This window comes from Dipodomys spectabilis, unplaced genomic scaffold (genome assembly GCF_019054845.1).
Source record: "Dipodomys spectabilis isolate Male_0828 unplaced genomic scaffold, ASM1905484v1 ptg000003l, whole genome shotgun sequence".
In the NCBI taxonomy this organism is placed as follows: Eukaryota; Metazoa; Chordata; class Mammalia; order Rodentia; family Heteromyidae; genus Dipodomys; species Dipodomys spectabilis.
This window is the reverse complement of record NW_024870680.1, coordinates 2,975,423-2,993,573: the sequence shown is the minus strand read 5'-3', so window position 1 is coordinate 2,993,573 and position 18,151 is coordinate 2,975,423. Positions and strand designations below refer to the sequence as shown.

At 34.5% G+C, this 18,151-nt stretch overlaps 1 protein-coding gene across 1 annotated transcript in view; it reads left to right on the top strand.

Annotated features, from left to right (window-relative positions):
- Tmem135 (transmembrane protein 135) overlaps positions 1 to 18,151 on the top strand; it is a 229,025-nt gene that overhangs the window by 104,805 nt on the left and 106,069 nt on the right. The gene's annotated exons all lie outside the window — the stretch shown is intronic.

The following is an 18,151-nucleotide window of genomic DNA, read 5'->3' as shown; positions in this document are numbered from 1 at the left end:
TTTTTAAAAAGCCATATCCTAAATTCCCAGAGGGCAAGGATTATCTTTATATTTTTTGAACTATAAAATTTGCATTTTTCTAATATAGCATATTATTTCCATGGTGACACCAGTGGGAAACATTGTTTCAAATTCTGTTATTGGGCTGATGTCATAGTTTTTTAAAGATGTAACCAAGTGTGTGTGTGGACTATTTCTTTTTTTTCTACTAGTTGTATGCACACACTTCTTCACACATTTTCCTAGAAATCTGAGGCAGACTCAGACATTTTGTAATCATTAGAAACATGTTAAGAGTTTTTACAGTAGAATAGTTTCTTATTGACAGTATCTCTCTGGGAATGGCTTTGACAAAAATATTTTTAGATTTAGGAAGTATACTTTTTGAAATAGCTATTAAAAAAGTTTGCTCAATTTATGATATATTTACAGATGAGAACACATGTAAATATTTTGTTTTGATGAATTTGACTAAAGTCTTTTCCTCAGACTAGAAAAAATGGAAAGGTGCTGCATTTCACATATTCTAATGAAGGAAGCCTTTGGGGTCTTTAACTGGGATGGTCCCGCACAAAAAAATAGATGTGTAAAAAATAATTTATTTTCTGTTACAAATAAAATCATTTGCAAGGACTAGGCATATGTCAGTGGATACAAAGTATTTTTTTAGAAAATCAGTTGTGCAGAATTAGAAACTGCAATTATAATACTTATAAATCTACTGACTGCCAAGATAATTTTCTTAAAGAATATCTCATACACTTTTATTTCATAACTTTGTCAGATAAGACTAAAGTTGATTTACTCTTCAAGTTCTTCCTTACTCGTTATTGATATTCTCCAGACTTCAATAAATATAATCATCATCTTTATGAAATATAATCACTGCCTAATTCTGGTTTATCTTCGGCTGCTGTCTGTGAGGATTATTATAGATAATGTTACAGAAAATAGAAAACCATCTGGGAAATAGCGAAGGCAGAGGTGATGAGAGAGACAGACACATAGACAAGCATCAACTGACTTTTTTCTTAGCTGTTCTGATTGTATTTTAGTATTTGGAAAACTCGAAACTTCCCAAAATACTCAGAAGTTTCAGGAATTTTAAATATTCTATAAAAAGTAACTGTAATAGGTATTTGTTTGCAAATTACTATGAAACAGGGTTCAAAACAAAACTTTGGAGTGCTAGGTAAACAGTTTGAAAGATTGGATATTAATGGTTATCATTAATATTAAGGCATTTCCTGAAGTTTATCAACATGGCAGAATTTGAATACTATAGTTTTATAGAGTGATCTGAGAGAAAAATAGCAGCAATAGAGGTCTTCTTGATTCTCATGTGGTCTAGGTTACACAACCAGTTATTATTTTTGTGGCAGATATTTTTATTTCTTTAGCTTTAAATATATGTTTAAGCTGAAAAATATGTTCAGACGTAAGAATGTAGCATTTCTTCTTTTTGTGTGTGTTATCTGTTTGCATGTTGTTGATTTACAGAGTACTTCTGTTTTATTTCAATAATTAACTACAACAGTTTCGTATTCTTTGTGATTCCATACTGAAATTCATTGATTTGCAAGATACCTTTTTATGAATACTATAAATCCTCACTGTCAGTACAGCTTACTAAATGAGTACTTAACAGCATCACAGAAATAAAATAGACTTGATTGGTTAGCCATTTAAAAACTAGTCATTGTTTCAAAAATTTTACTAGTCTTCCTTCTTTTTGTTTCATTTGTTTCTGTATAAATAGATTCCTAAATTGACTTTATGTAAGGCTCTCTTTAATTTGAAGTAAACATTTTCAACTGAATAGGAGGTCACTTTAGTTTTGCTTTGAGGTGGTTTATGTATTTTTCTTTTCTTTTTGGTGAAGAAATCAGATTTCTCATAATCTCTCTTGAAGGTATATTGCTTAACTGTACTCTGTTATCTAATGTCTTCCTGTGGCCTGCTTTGTTTTGTAAATGGGTGTAGACTTGATCAAATTTAGATCTGATTTTTTTGGGGAGGTAGGAGGGCAAGATTATGCATATGGATGGTGGTATGTAGTTTGGTTTTGGAAACAAGTAATTTCTGGATTCCTTCCCTTCTCTTCTCTTTTTACCTTCTATTCCTTTCCCTTTTATTCTCCTTCTCAAGCCTCTGATTCTAATTTTATTGATGCAACATTTGAAGGATCCATTGTTAGTTACTATAACACGACTTATCGAAAAGATTGTTCATTCATGGATATCAAAAAGCTGTCACTATTGTATTATGTATTTTCATACACAATTGGGCCATTTCAGTTTTTTTGGGGGGGAGAAGGGGGCAGGTCAGTTGTGGGGTTTGACTCTGGGTCTGTGTGCTGTCCCTCAGCTCTTTAGCTCAAGGCAAGTGCTCTATTGCTTGAACCACAGCACCACTTTGGTTTTCTGGTGGTTATTTGGAGATAAGAGTCTCATGGACTTTCCTGCCTGGGCTGGCTTTGAACCGCGATCCTCAGATTTTAGCCTCCTGAGTAGCTAGGATTACAGGTGTGAGCCACTGATGCTCAGCTGTCATTTCAGTATTTTTATTCCTATTTCAGTTTCTTACATAGAGACTCAGACTAGGCTATCTGCCTCAGACCAAATATAAATTAGCATATATATGAGTATCTGATAGCATCTTTATAGTTTATTTTGTTTTGTGTGCCAGTAGTATGGCTTGAACTCAGGGCCTGGGCACTGTCCTTGAACTTTTTTACTTAAGGCTATTGCTCTGCCACTTGAGCCACAGTTCCATTTGTTTTTTTTTTTTTGGTGGTTAATTAGTGATAAATCTCATGGACATTTCCTACCCATGTTGGTTTTGAACCATGATCCTTACCTCTCAGCCTTCTGTGTAGCAAGGATTATAAGTGTGAACTATGGAGGGCATCTAGCTTATAATTATTTAGGATTTTCTTGACAGTTTGACTTGCTTGAAATTGGTAATCAACTTGTACACGCTCATAAGAGATTATAAAATTTTAATTAATTAAAAAGAGTATTTAATTAATAGAGTATTGCCATCTTTATTGATGTTGAGTCCTTGTACCTTAGAACATGGTATATCTTTAAATTAGCTCAAATCTACATCCCTTCTAGAATGCTTTACTTTTTTATTTTTTACTTTTTAATTTTATCAGTCATGGGGCTTGAACTCTGGGCTTGGGTGCTATCCCTGCGCTCTTTAGCTCAAGGCGAATACTCTACCACTTGAGCCACAGCACCACTTCTGGTTTTCTGGTGGTTTATTTGAGATAAGAGTCTCACGGACTTTTCTGCCCAGGCTGGCTTTGAACTGTGATCCTCAGATCTCAGCCTCCTGAGTTAGCTAGGGTTACAGGCGTGAGCCACCAGCGCCCGGTTTGCTTTATTATTTTTTCATGTAAGTATTGAACAGATCTGTTAAGCTTATTCTAATTTTTTTGCCGTCATTGATGGACCTCACACTTTGATCATTATATCTGTTATTCTCAAAACCATGTCTGTTAGTTTGTTCATGCTTGTACTACTTGAGGAGGATATAAGCTGTCACATTGCTTACAAATGAGACAGTTTTATTATACTTTCTTTAATAGAATAATTACAAATTTTGGTGTCCTTATATCTTCTTGAAAAGTTTTGAATTTTTTTTGGGGGGTCATGGGGCCTCAACTCTGGGCCTGGGTGTTGTCCCTCAGCTCTTCAGCTCAAGGCTAGCACTCTACCACTTGAGCCACAGTGGCACTTCCGGCTCCTTTTTTTTTTTTTTTGGGTCCGGTTGTGGGGCCTGAACTCTGGGCTAGGCGCTGTCCCTCAGCTCTTCAGCTCAAGGCTAGTGCTCTACCACTTGAGCCACAGCGCCACTTCCAGCTTTTTTCTTTTTGCTTATGTGGTGCTGAGGAATTGAACCCAGGGCCTCATGCATGCAAGGCAAGCGCTCTACCACTGAGCCACCTTCCCAGGCCCTTCCAGCTTTTTAAAAAATAAGCTCAGCTTCCTTATAAATTTTTGATCATGTGTATGTGTGTATGCTATATATATATATATATATATATATATATATATCATGATTTTTAGGTTTTCATTTGCTATTCATTAGTTTTGTCACATATTTCAGTTCATCATGGTTAAGCCTATGTCAGTAAGATTGTTGTATCTGCCCTTGTGGAGTTTGAGTCTGGAAAATTCTAACCTAGGGTCTTGGAAAGTCTAATGTAAAAAATACTTAGGATATAACTTGAAAAATGCCAGAGAAATTTTCTTTATGGTTTTCCCAAGAATTAAGGTACAGGTTAAATAGTTCAGTTCCTCTACTTCCTAATTTTTATCCATTTTCTTTTTAATCTATACAAATTTTTTGTTGTGAGTTCTTTCATTTTACTTCTCTCCCTTTTTATTTTACCTATTCCACATATTCACAGGAAGGCTTAATATACAAGAACTATAATGTTCATACTCAAATAACACATCTAAGAAAGTTTGCTTCTGGATGAAATTTTTTTATTTTTATTTATTTATTTTTTATTTATTATTTTTATTTCTTTTTTTATTGTGAAAATATTGTACAGAGGGATTACAATTACATGAGCAAGATAATGAGTATATTTCTTATCAAGCATTGTAGCCTCCTCCTTTGTTTTTCTTTCCCACCCCTTCCCATCCTCCCCCTGCCTCCCCCCCCAATCCTCCCCGCTCACCCTTCCTCCTCCCCTGCTTCTGGATGAAATTTTAAGCCCTGTAATTTATTTATTTAAATTTCACTTAGCAAGAAAGGAATTGCGGCTTCACACAAAAGGAAACATTTTTTATGGCTGAATTAAAAAAAAAAGTAAACTGTAGATCTTTGTTGAGTGAAGTGCTGTGAAAGCTGCTATTTCTTGCACATATTCTTAAAACCACCACAATACCATACTACAAGACAACTGTCAGCTGTTGTTGAACATGCACACTTCTCGCCTAGTGCTGATATCTGCAGTATCCTAGTCCAACTTAATATATGCTAACTTGCAAATTTTAAAGAGGAATCTCTCCAGACTGTTATTGGGCAAAGATGTTTGTAGATTTCTCCTAGTATAATAATGCCTCAGACTTTTGTCAGTATTGTCTTTTATAGTTAAGGTTTAGTTTCTTATGCATCCTTAGTTCCACTTCTTAATTTTTTTCACTATTATTATTATTACTTTTGGTAGTAATAATTGCTGTGTTGTCCAGGCTGATCTTGAAATTGTGAGCCAATGATCCTCCTGCTTTAGACACCTGATTAGTCCACTTTCTTTTTTTTTTTTTTTTTTTTTTGTCTTTTCTTTTTTGGTACTGGGGATCGAACCCAGGACGTTGCACTTGCTAGGCAAGCGCTTTGCCACTGAGCTACATCCCAGCCCTTAGTCCACTTTCTTGAAGTGGAAGGTGTGTGTGTGTGTGTGTGTGTGTGTGTGTGTGTGTGTGTGTGTGTGTGTGTGTGTGTGTGTGTGTGTGTGTACATACACACATACATGCTAGTTCATATACGCATGCATTTTTTTGTATTGAAAAATTAAGTTATAAACTACACAAACACATTAAACTAGTTACAATGATTTCTTTCTTTTTTCTTTTGCCAGTCCTGGGACTTGAACTCAGGGCTTGGGCACTGTTCCTGAACTTCTTTGGCTCAGGGCTAGTGCTCTGCCACTTGAGCCACAAGACCACTTCTGGCTTTTTCTGTTTATGTGGTACTGAGGAATCAAACCATGGGCTTCATGCATGTTAGGCAAGCATGCTACCACTAAGCCACATTCCTATCCCTAAAATGATTACTTTTTTATTCTTAATTTTCTGGTTATTGAAAGTATGGAATTTGAGAGAGAATGGAAAACCTAACCCTGTGTTATTTTGAGTTTTCATTGAAGATAGAGAAAAGAATGGTTTCTCTGTTGTCGAGTATGGAAGAATCTACAATATCTCATAAGTCACATGTGGTATGGCATTTAAAAGATTATCTTGCTGATTTTTTGATAGGATTGTAAGCTGAGCATTTGCATAACCTGAATAGATGAATTATGTCTTACTAAAATGAGCATGTATGTTATATAATATGGGCTGGATACTGTTTTTTTTCTAAAACTTTCAACCCATATTATAGTTAGCCATTTCAGGTTTTACAAATTAAGTATAGCATTTTACTAGAGTGAGACACATAAATTAAAATTACCTTAAGTAGACATTGTTTCGAGAAAGTTCATTAATATATGAATTTCAATGAGTATCTAGAAAATGAATATTTGAAAGACTCCAAATCAGCTATCCAGTTTATTGCAATTCTGTCAGAATTATTATTATTATTATTTTTTCGTCAGTCATGGTGCTTGACTCCAGGCCTGCGCGCTGTCTCCGACCTCTTTCAGTCAAGGCTAGTACTCTATCACTTTGAGCCACAGTGCCATTTGTGATTCTTTTTTTTTTTTTTTTTTTGCTGGTTAATTGGAGATAAGAGTCTCATGGACTTTCCTGCCAGGGCTGGTTTCAAACCACAATCCTCAGATCTCAGATACTCAGACTTGTGAGTAGCAGTGCTTGACTGCTGCTGCTGCTGCTTCTTTCTTCTTCTTCTTCCTCCTCCTCTTCTTCCTCCTCCTCCTTCCTCCATCTTCTTCCTCCTTCTTCCTTCCTTCTTTCTTCTTCTTCCTTCTTGCTCCCTCCTCCTCCCCCTTCTCCTCTCCCTCCTCTTCTTTTTGCCTATCCTTGGCCTTGAACCTTGATCTTCTTTGCTCAAGTTTAGTGCTCTACCACTTGAGCTTTAGCTCCACTTCTGGCTATTTGCAAGGTTAATTGGAGATAAGAGTCTCAGGGACTTTCTTGCTGTTGCTGGCTTTGAACCTTGATCCTCACAGCCTCCTGAGTTGCTAAGATACATTTTAATCTGTATATTTATAAAGGTTAATTCCCTACCTGGACAGGAGTAAAAATTATTTTTCCATATTTAGTATTGTCAACAGTTGCTTAGAGTATTTTTGTTAATGTTGATGTTCTTTGGTATTAAAACAAAATGTAGTTAAAAATACAGGGCATGGAGCTGGGAATGTGACTTAGTGATAGAGTGCTTGCCTAGCATACTAGAAGCTCTGGGTTCAATAGCTCAGTACCACATAAACAAAAAAAGCCAGAAGAGGTATTGTGGCTCAAATGGTAGAGTGCTAGCTTTGAGAAAAAAGAAGCTCAAGGATAGTGCCCAGACCCTGAAGACTGGATATATATATAATATATATAACTTGCTAAATCTTGTTACTGTGATAAAAAGACAGCTTATGGAAGCTTTAAACTGATATGGAACAATACCATTCAGTTGTTTTGAAGTGTTGTTAAAGAAAACATGTATTTTAAAAATTTCTACTCATAATTTTAATAGTAAAAAAGAGTTAAAATAATACTTGTAACAATTTTTTTAAAAATTGAGAATTCTTAGCATGCTTTTTCTAAGTAGATGACTTATTAAAAATAATAAAATCATAGCTGTCAGTATGTTTGCTTTTTTGCCATTATCAGTTTTTCTGTGCTAAAAATTGTAGCTTGTCTATATCATGCTTAGGTAGATGACTGGTGGAATGCCGCCGCCCCCCCCCCCCTCCCCCGTGCATAGTTTCAACCATTATTTTTGGGGACTTTGATAGGAGTGGGGCCTCAAATTAAGGCTTAGTTTTACAGGAAGACCTTTTCATAGTTGTCAGGAAGTTGACTGCAAATGTAATGGTGCACAATCTAGCCACTTATTCAGTATTTCCTGAGGTTTCTGATAAGACAAAGCCAAGACTGAGTGAAATTTTCAATGAAACTTGAACTTTAGATATTATTACATAATCCTTCAATTGGGATAATAGTCTGTATATTAGAGGGCTTTTAAAGACATTAATAATTTTTTTCCTGAAAATTACTGTCCCAGAATTGATTTGAACTATTTTGTGAATCCCTATATGTTTTGAGGCATTTAGTACTACTCTTAAATATTGATTTTTAAACATTAGAGATTTAGAACATTGGAGGGATGTTGATGAAATGTAGTTAGCAATTCTCCACATTAAGCAGAAAAGGTAATTCTTATTTACAGTTTTTAAAGAGAAGGAATATTGTGTGGCTCAAGTCTGGGCTATGTTTATCTTCAGGCACATCAAGATTTTACTCTTGTTAGAAGTTTCTTGATGCAGATAAAAGGTCGCATCACCACAAGATTAAATTCTACACTGCAGTGCAAATAAGCAATTCTAGTTCATCATCAATGGAAACATGAGTCTTCTACAGACTATTATGAAGTCACCTGTCAGTTAAAGGAGAGTTTGTTCCTTTGTGCTTTCCCATAAAACAGAAAATTCCCTTTTCTTAACCTGCAGTATGCCTAAGTATTTGTGCATCTGAAACAAGAAAGAGAATGGTAGCTTTAATTTGACATATGAAACAGAGCAGTCTCTTAGCAAAATTTGCTGTTGACAAGATACAGCTTATTCCACGATTGTACCTTACTAGTTATGTTACTGTTGGTAGTTTCTCATATTTTATTTATGGTGAGTGTTTTGTATATTGTTTATTAAAAAGTGTCACTTGTGGGTGTAAAGTTTAATTCTAACTACATATTTACAAATTCATATAAATATACTGCTAATTAGGATGAAAAAGTAATCGATTTTATTTCTAGAAGTAAGTGTCCATTAGAAGTCCCCATTAAAGTGAAGGGTAAACAATGGAGGAGGCTTCAATGCTTGATAAGAAATGTACTCATTATCTTGCCCATGTAATTGTAACCCCTCTGTACAGTATGTTCACAATAAAAAATAAAAATAAAAAAAGTCCCCATTAAAAATTATTCTTTGAAATGACCAGCAGAAAATGGATATTTGTATTTATTGGGAAATCAGGAAAACATTAATTCCACCTTAAAATCTAGTTTTAAATGTTTTATTTCTATTTGTTTCTATTTCTATGAGAATACCCATTTTATATCTTTTTTTTTTTGAGAAGGTAGTTCATCAGAGCAGGAACTTCAGAATTCTTGAAAATATTAGAATATTTTAGGGATCAACCAAACCAGATAACAACAACAAATAAGAAACAAGTCAGCATGGATACTTTCTGAAATGAAATAATTTTATGTCTGTGTTCTTTTGGTTTCTTTGTCCTTGCTTCTGCCTTTCATTTTTTGCCTCCCTTCCTTTGTCTACTGTCCCCATTCCCTTCTTTCCATCCTTTCTTCTCTTACTTTTTCCTGTTTCATTTTCCTTTTCATTCCTATTTTTTTTCCCCAGTGAATATAAAAAAAATGATTGGTGAGCCTCTATCCCATGAAATATGCTGGCTGTGTCATAGGTATCAATAAAAGAAATGACAGTTTTCAGAGATACCTAAACAGGTATAATATCTTACTGTATTACTAGTTTTGTAAATCATTGAACAAATAATGAATGACATCAAGACTTCTTTTTATTTTGATAGGTACAAGAAGGTGATCATTTAAGCTTAGTGCTATAATGAAATATGTGCAAAAAGCCATGGAATGATGAAGGATCATTTTAGCATTTGAAAAAGGTTTTTGATGCTCTGACTTGGATGTCTAGAAGAAGAACTTCTAGTACTATGCATGCTTAATTAGTTTATACTGGAATGTACAAATTTTGACTTTATGTTGAGGCAATCCTAGCCTTGAAACTACTTTGTAAGAGTAAAACCAAAGGCCTACGTCGGTATAGATTTGAAAGAGGAAATGATTTATATTATTTAAAAGTCAGGATACATAGTGGCTATTATTCAGCCTTTCCATTGCTTGCATTTTGGTAATGTATTAAAATGTATATTATTCTATACTACCTTCTATACACAGCTAAATTAAAAGTCATGCATTCTGCTTTCAAGAGAATATTTTTTTTTTCTGGGATCTTTAGAATAAGTATAGATATTCTCAAGTATTTACATTACTATTTAGTGTAGTTTTCTCTGTCTGACAAATAAAGCATCCCTTCTTTCCTCCTTCCCTCTCTTTGGTGTGAATAATGGATTTGATATACTAGATAGTTGATATAATAGTTGTTTAGAAGTGCTCCAATAGGAAAACAAATTGTTACCACTCTTACCTAGTTTATACTGGAATGTGATGTGGGTATGTACATATAAAATGTTAGATTATAATGTTTTAAAAGTCCTGTGTAGAATTGATAGGACATATGTAGATTGTTTTTAATAAGCTAAGAGACTTGGTTATTTTGTAATAATTAAAAATGACTTAATATTAGGATAAAAGCCAAACTCATAAGGTGTCTTCTTGAATTAAAAATTCTGAGCTGGCTGGGTGCTAGTGCTCATGTCTGTAATCCTTCTTACTCAGGAAGCGGAGGTCTGAGGATTGTGGTTCAAAGCTAGTCTGGGCAGGAAAATCCATGAGACTCCGCTATCTCCAGAAAATTCAAAGTGATAGAACACTAACCTTGAGCAAAAAAGAGCCCAGGAACAGAGCCTAAGCCCTGATTTCAAGTTACACAATGGAAAAATAAAGTCTGAGCTGAAGAAATATGCATCCTCTAAAATTCCTTATGTTTATATATGTATACATATGCATACACTTGCATGTGTACATGCATGTATGCATGTGTGTATGTGGTAGTACTAGGGTTTGAACTCAGGGTTTCTGCAGCTATCACCTCAGCATCAAGTTAATACCATTTTATATACACATCCCCCAAAGGTGTTTTTTTGAAGTTAATATCAGAGAAGTCCTTTTATAACAGTGTTACCATATTAGTCCATGAATGTTTGTTAGCAGTTGTTAAAATCTGTCAAATCTCCATAGTGATCATCCTCTAGTAGATTAAGTTTCCACTAAAAGCCTATACCAGAAGAATGGAAGGCAAATGGCAGCTTTACTGATAATTAACTAAAGACAATTGGCAAAGATAATGTTAATTAATTAGGATCACTTAAATTCATGCCATATTTGAAAACAAAGTGGAGGCTTAGGCATAAAAATACCATTGTTTACGCTAGCAGTTTGTTTTTTAAACTACAGAAGTTTTTTTTTCAAGCTACCGTTTTTAGTCACCAATTGGCTTTTCTTGGCAATTAGTGTGTCTTGCCATGTGCACTTAAGCCAGTCTCCCAACAGGCTAATTAGATGAGAGAAGTGCAGTTTATTCATTGCGTGTTTTCTCTCTATGTAATGCCTTTAAGTAGATATGTCTGCTTAAAAATTTCCCCTATTTTAACTATTACTATGTGATACTTTTCTCACAGTATTTTTGTTTGACTAAGAATATCCATTTTTAAAAGTCATGGTATAAAAAGAAAAATGTTTACATTGCATTGTTCTTTTTCGATATTCGGAAAATTTTGTGAAATTCTAAGGGAACCATTTTTTAGAAAATTAATTCATTCCCTAAGTACTTTAAGGATTTCAGTTTCTTATATTAATCAGTATCTTTGTGATAGTACTACAATTGTTGCTATAAATGACTCTTCATCTTCATTTCTACTTTAGTGAAAACAATTGTTAATATATTTTGAGGAGAAGAATTTAACCCCAAAGAGTAAGTTTACAGTTATCTTCATTTTTTTAAAAGCTCTGTTTTTGCTGAAATGTTGTAACATCACTAGAAATTTCAGCTATTACTTGATAATCAACTTTAAATTGTATTTTCAAAGAGCTATTCATGAAAAGGAACGTGTTCAGTCTACCTTTTACAAACTAAATAGTGCAGCACTGATGGCAGAGAAATTTCTGAAGTCTAGACACCCTGGGAACTCCTTGCCTAATGCTATTACAAGTGGTTTAATGTTTCTAACTAGGGTAAGTTAGGGGGAGTGGGGAGTGTTAAAAGAATGGAAACCTCCCTACATTGACCTCTTTGAGACAGCACATTCATGTCAAAAACCAATCAAGTGCAGCTGCAAGACTAATTGTATGGGGAAGCTATAAACATAGAAGTTGTGACCTCTGCTCAGAGCTCTGTTTCATGTGCAAGCATTCACTTTGGAACTTCTGACTCTGAACTTGCATTATTAGTAATTTACTCAACTGAGCACACTGTAGTAATATTTAAAAATTACTGAGCTCTAGGGCATGAGGTGGATATGTTCAAATTTCTAGTTGAGGCATTTTGAAGAAACTGTGGAGTAGGGATAAGTGAAGAAAGAAGAAAAGAATTTGGGTTTGTAAAGTGACAAAAAAGTAATTTGCCATTATTAACCTTTGAATCTTTTTTTTTGGAGTGCCTCTGCTTACAATTAATTTTACTTTAATCTTCAGTATAATTTGCTTCCTTTTGTAAATCTCATTAATAATTTAACAATCACTCATTGCAATTTGTAATTATGAAAAATTTAACTCAATTATTGTCTTAAAGAAGTAATGTGGGCTGAGAATGTGGCTTAGTGGTGGAGTACTTGCTTAGCATGCATGAAGTCTTGGGTTCGATTCCTTAGTACCACATACACAGAAAAAGCCAGAAGTGGCACTGTGGCTCAAGTGGTAGAGTGCTATCCTTGAGCAAAAGAAGCTCAGGGACAGTGCCTAGGCCCTGAGTTCAAGTACCAGGCCTGGGGGAAGGGGACAAAGAGGAGAAGTAATGTTACTTAATTATGGGATAATATAGCACAATTTGTACTTTCAATAATAAATGACTTGCCCACCTAAGTTTTTGTCATATAGGCCTTACAGGGCTTTGGCTTTTGTCTAACTTCACACACACAAAAAATCAACAGAAAAGTATCATAAAGGGGATATTTGAATTATCTCATTTTTTGGAAACCTTAGAATTCTAGGTAGTCAAATAAAATACTGTGAAGTTATATTATGATTTCTTAATTTGAGTATTTTCTTTTTAATCAGAAACTCTAATTTTTAGAGCAGTTTCATGTTGGCCCCAAAGTTTCCTGGAAAATACAGGAAGTTCTCTTATATCCTTTGCTACTGTGCATGCACAGCCATCCTCCATGATCAGTAACCCCTACCAAAGTGGCACATTTGGTATGAGCAAAGACCTACATTGACATATCAATTATTTCCAAAGTCCATGGGTTTGTATTATGGCTCACCGTTGGTAGTATATTTCCTGTGGGTTTTGACAAATGTATAAAGATATGCATCTATTATTATATTTCATTCAGAATACTTTTACTATCCTAAAAATCGTATCCCTTCTCTGTCAAATCCCCTGAGAACCATAGTCTTTTTACTATCTCCATAGTTTATTTTTTCTCAAATATCATATAGGTAGAATCATATGGTATATAGCCATTTCAGATTGTTCTATTTCACTTAGTAATAAGACATTTAAGTAGCATACTTAAATCACAGTATGCAGTTTTCCATGTGTTGTCTTGGTTTGATAGTTTATTTCTTTTAAGTAATGAATAATCTTAGCTTTTGTTTTTTAAGTTTCCAGAATAGAGCTTTTATTTTTCTTTCATTTTTGATACCTGAAGTGTCCAGGAGAAAGATTTTGTAACTTTCCCAAGACTACAGTGCAAGGAATTTATAAATTCAGAATTTGAATCCAAGAAGATTATGCTGTGGTACATCATTACATTTTTGGACAAGGATTGCATAAATGTATGTTGTAATTTCATGTGTAACAATTTTCACTAAAATTAGTATCTTTTTACTTTTTACATTAACTTTTTTGTATGGAAAACAAATTAGCACTGAGATAGAAAATGTAAGGAGTTTTTCTAGTAGATATTGCCACCTCACTGAGATTGTAACTAGAGTGTCAGTAGGTACAGTTTAAATTAGCCAGTTCCAAGTTTTTATTCAGTAAAAGGTGTTTGTTGATACCCATCCCTCTGTAACTTTGTGACTGTATATGCAGTCATTATTACTGATGCAGTCAGAAGCATAACCTTAAGTTGGAGCAGTTATTTTTATCATATGATGACAGCTAATGTCAGCTGTCCATTATAAAAACCTCTGGTTTGGGAAATGTGGGAATTGAATTTCGTTCATGTTTAGTGTGCTTTTTTCCCCTTCATGTTCTTAGAAAACTGATACCTGAAAAAAAATTCATAATAACTAAGTGAAAAAAAAATTGTAGTTTGCTAAAATATATTAATACTATTAATAAAATATATTAATCTGGGAACTTTATTTTAATAGCATTTGAAGGGGCATTTCTGAACGGTATCATACAGTTACATTTATTCAATACAATGGGAGATAAAAAAATGTATATACAGTTGTTTTTTTTAAAGAAATTGATAAATAATACCTGCTTTTACCACTTTAGCATTTTACATTAAAAAAATTTTTTTTGTCGGGGGGGATCCGGTCGTGGGGCATGAACTCTGGGCCTGGGTGCTGTCCCTCAGCTCTTCAGTTCAAGGTTAGCGCTCTACCACTTGAGCCACAGCGCCACTTCTGGCTTTTTTCTTTTTGCTTATGTGGTGCTGAGGAATCGAACTCAGGGCCTCAGGCATGCAAGGCAAGCAATCTATCACTGAGCCACCTTCCCAGCCCCACATTTTACATTTTTACTAGCATATGTAACTCTTGAGAAACAAGTGGCAGTTTTATGTGTGTGTGTATAAAACATACTTTATATTGTTTACACTTACAACATGTTGCAGTAAATAATGATTGATATTCACTGTCAAGCAATTTGCTAAATTCAGTTTTCTCATTGTTTAGTACTTAAAGTAGGTTCTATTTTATTATACAGGAAACTATAATTTGAAATTAAGTGATTTATGATTACCCTCTTTGGCAAATAGAATTATTGTTAATAATTATAAAGTGCCTGAGATTTTATCTTACTTATAGACTAATAAATAATAAATGAACCTGTCAGTAGCCATGAGATTTCTTGTTTGAAACAAAAATTGATATTACTCATAGCAATAGTAATAGTTTGTGTGTGTGTGTGTGGGGGGAGTATTGCCTTGTTTTCTTGACCAGTATTTGTCACAGAGCAAAGTGAAGAAGGTCAAGTGACACCTGAAATTATTTTAGATTACTGTACAGTGCAACTTTGAAACTGGGGGATTTTGGTCTTTAAAAAATTAGTATATAGGGCTGGGAAGGAGGCTCAGTGGTAGAGCGCTTGCCTTGCATGCCTGAGGCCCTGGGTTCGATTCCTCAGCACCACATAAGCAAAAAGAAAAAAGCCGGAAGTGGTGCTGTGGCTCAAGTGGTAGAGTGCTGGCCTTGAGCTGAAGAGCTGAGGGACAGTGCCCAGGCCCAGAGTTCAGGCCCCACGACCGGACCCCCCCCCCAAAAAAAAATAAGCATACATTAATAGGACAAGAAGGTTTCATTGTAATACTTGGTGTAACTTTTTATTTTTTATACTGGCAAGTAAACATGCCTGCCTTTTTGCCTTAGAGCATCAACATATTTCCATCTTTCATCACTTTCTACTACACACAAATATCCATGAAAGATAATTTGGAACAAAATGTGCCTGCTTATAAAACATGGAGAAAAACATGAAGAAACATGGAAGACAAATATACAGTTTTCTTCCTACAGCCCTGCGTTGCCAGATGAATAAGTCTGTTTGTCACATTGTTATCCCAAGTATAATATTTTGAAATTACTTTTTACAAAATAAGTTTTTGGTCAGCCATGAAATGATCAGATGGGTCAGAGATTTCTCAAAGCCTTTGCTCTTCCGCAGTCAGTGTCCTCCATCAGAGTGCTACTGGTTAAATAAATGGCAGGGACCTAGGATATTAGGAGCTACAGCAGGTCTACTGGCACTGACTATTCTTTAAGGTTTGGGAGATTACCTCTTCGTGCATAAGCTGACCACAGGTATTCAGGTCTTACTAATTTATTTTCCCCACATCATTAATTTTATCTTGTGAGCCACAGTTTTAGTTATTTAAAATGTGATTAATCGTACAAATTGTTTGTTGAATCCCAACTTTACATCTGGTTTGACAGAAATGTTCTTATCTTGATTGTTGGCAAGGCTGTAGAATGGTATCTGAGAATAATGTGTGATGTATGAAATGCTCTAGTTCAGTGATCAGCAATGTCTGTACAGAGTAGATGGAATTTAGATAATGCCAAATTTGTTATAACTAGTCTGATGTCACAAACCCTGGAAAAGCAAACAGTGGACATACAATTCATTCAGAAAATTTTTAAGTGTGATTTTTCCCCTCCAATTGTATAATAAATATTATATAACTTTTCATAGATCAGTATTTATTGATGAAATGTTGTACAAAAGAATCTCACAGTTAAGGCCAATTCTTGTATAGTATCTATAAAATAACCTATAGTAGTATTACCAGGGTGATCAGAAACATCTGTTTAGACTATTAACATTTTATATTAGTTTAAGAATCTTTATTATGTGCATATAGAACAGTTAACCAAATTAAAAATTTAGTGTATGCAAGTGTAATGATTAAATAAATTTTGACAATATACTAGTAGTTTTAAAACTCTTATAGTGGGAATTCGTATTGTCTGCATTTTATTTTCAGTTTCACTAGTCTTATTTATACATTTGTTAATTGCGTTATATAGTTACTTAAACTTGAATCCTTGATTCTTAATTTTATTGGGTTATTCCCTTCCCCACCTCTCCCCTCGCCTCCTTTCTCTTCCCCTTCTCTCCTCTCCCCTCTTCTCCCCTCATGCTGGTACTGGGGCTTGATCTCAGGGCCTTCTCGCTTGCTTGGCTTTCTTGCTTATAGCTGGAGTGCTACCACATGAGCTCTACCTCCAGCCTGGCATTTTACAGGTTAGTTGGAGATACAATCTCAAAGACTTCTTCCCTAGCTTTGAAGCATTGATCTCTGGGTCTCATCTTCCTGAGTCACTAGAATTACATGGTGAACATGTTATATTAATATGTATGGTAAAATCTGTTGTGTGGGTAGCTCATTTAGGGACTAATCAAAATTCTTTGTTCTTACCCTGTTCTGATACCTAACATTATGAAGGTATTCATTTTTTTCTAGTCAAGGCACGAGATGGCATAGCACTAAAGTAGTTCCTAGCTACCAATATTGAAGGGAGTTTTCTGATTAAATTTGATGATTTCAGAACAGAATTAAAGGGAAATTGAACAAAGCATGAGGGAAGGAAGGTAGAGAAATTTTTATACCATGTACCTCCGATATGTTTTAGTTCATTGCCATGAGATATTTGCTTTAGACTTTGGCCTTTTGTGGAGACTCAGTATAAACTGAGCTTTACAAAGTTTTGCTTAGATTTGGTGAAACTAATAATTGTGCCTTTGTATTGCTTTTGCATATTTTGCTGTGACCCTCTTGCCTTATAATTATTGTTCTCCTATTTCCTGTGACCTTTGCTGTACCTGATCTAGGTTCAGTAAACTTTCCAGGTGTCTCATAGATTTGTCTTTGGGATTCAAGGACATATGTTTCCAGTTTAATAATTTGCCATTAAGTTACATTGTTTATTTAATTAAAAGCATACATTTTCCAAGTTATAATCACCAGCATTTATTGAACCTCATTGTGCCAAGTAATATGCTAAGTCCTGTTTATAAGTTTATTATTTCATTAAGTCCTCAATACAGCTCTACACACCATTCTTAGTCCCATTTTATAAATTTAAAACAGAGGTTCAGAGGCTACTTAATTTGCCCCAGGTCAGGTGCAGGTGTTGGAACTTCAAACTCTTAGAACTTTGTAGAACAACTACTGCCTTTTAGAAAATGAAATTTTTAATGACGTTGCATTTGTCATGTCACTTAAATATACTCTTTTTTTTTTTTTACCATCATGTAGCTATATACTTTTAATGCATTCTTGCTTCATAGATATGTTTAAAGCAAGAGATGTCATGGTTATTGGAAGTTCTTTGTACTTGGCCTTACATTTCTAAGCTTCCTAGTCATGGCCTCAGTAAGATGTATAGGTTGAGAAGTGTATCTAAATTAACCAGGAAAAGAAGATAGAAAGTAAGCAGATAGTATAGAATCTAAGACACCACAAGATCCTCTGTGGAATTTGATGACTTTGGCCCATCCTTTTCTTGAGTTGGTATGCATTTTTTTCATATGTCTGATTCTTTTAGGGGAATATATCTGATTGGTAGAAGGAAAGTAGAGGGAGAGGAACCAGCTAAATACTTATTTTAATGCTGTTCTTTTAGTAGTGTGCACACATGCACACATACACACACACACAGAAAAGGAAAAACAAAGATTTCTAGTTCATAT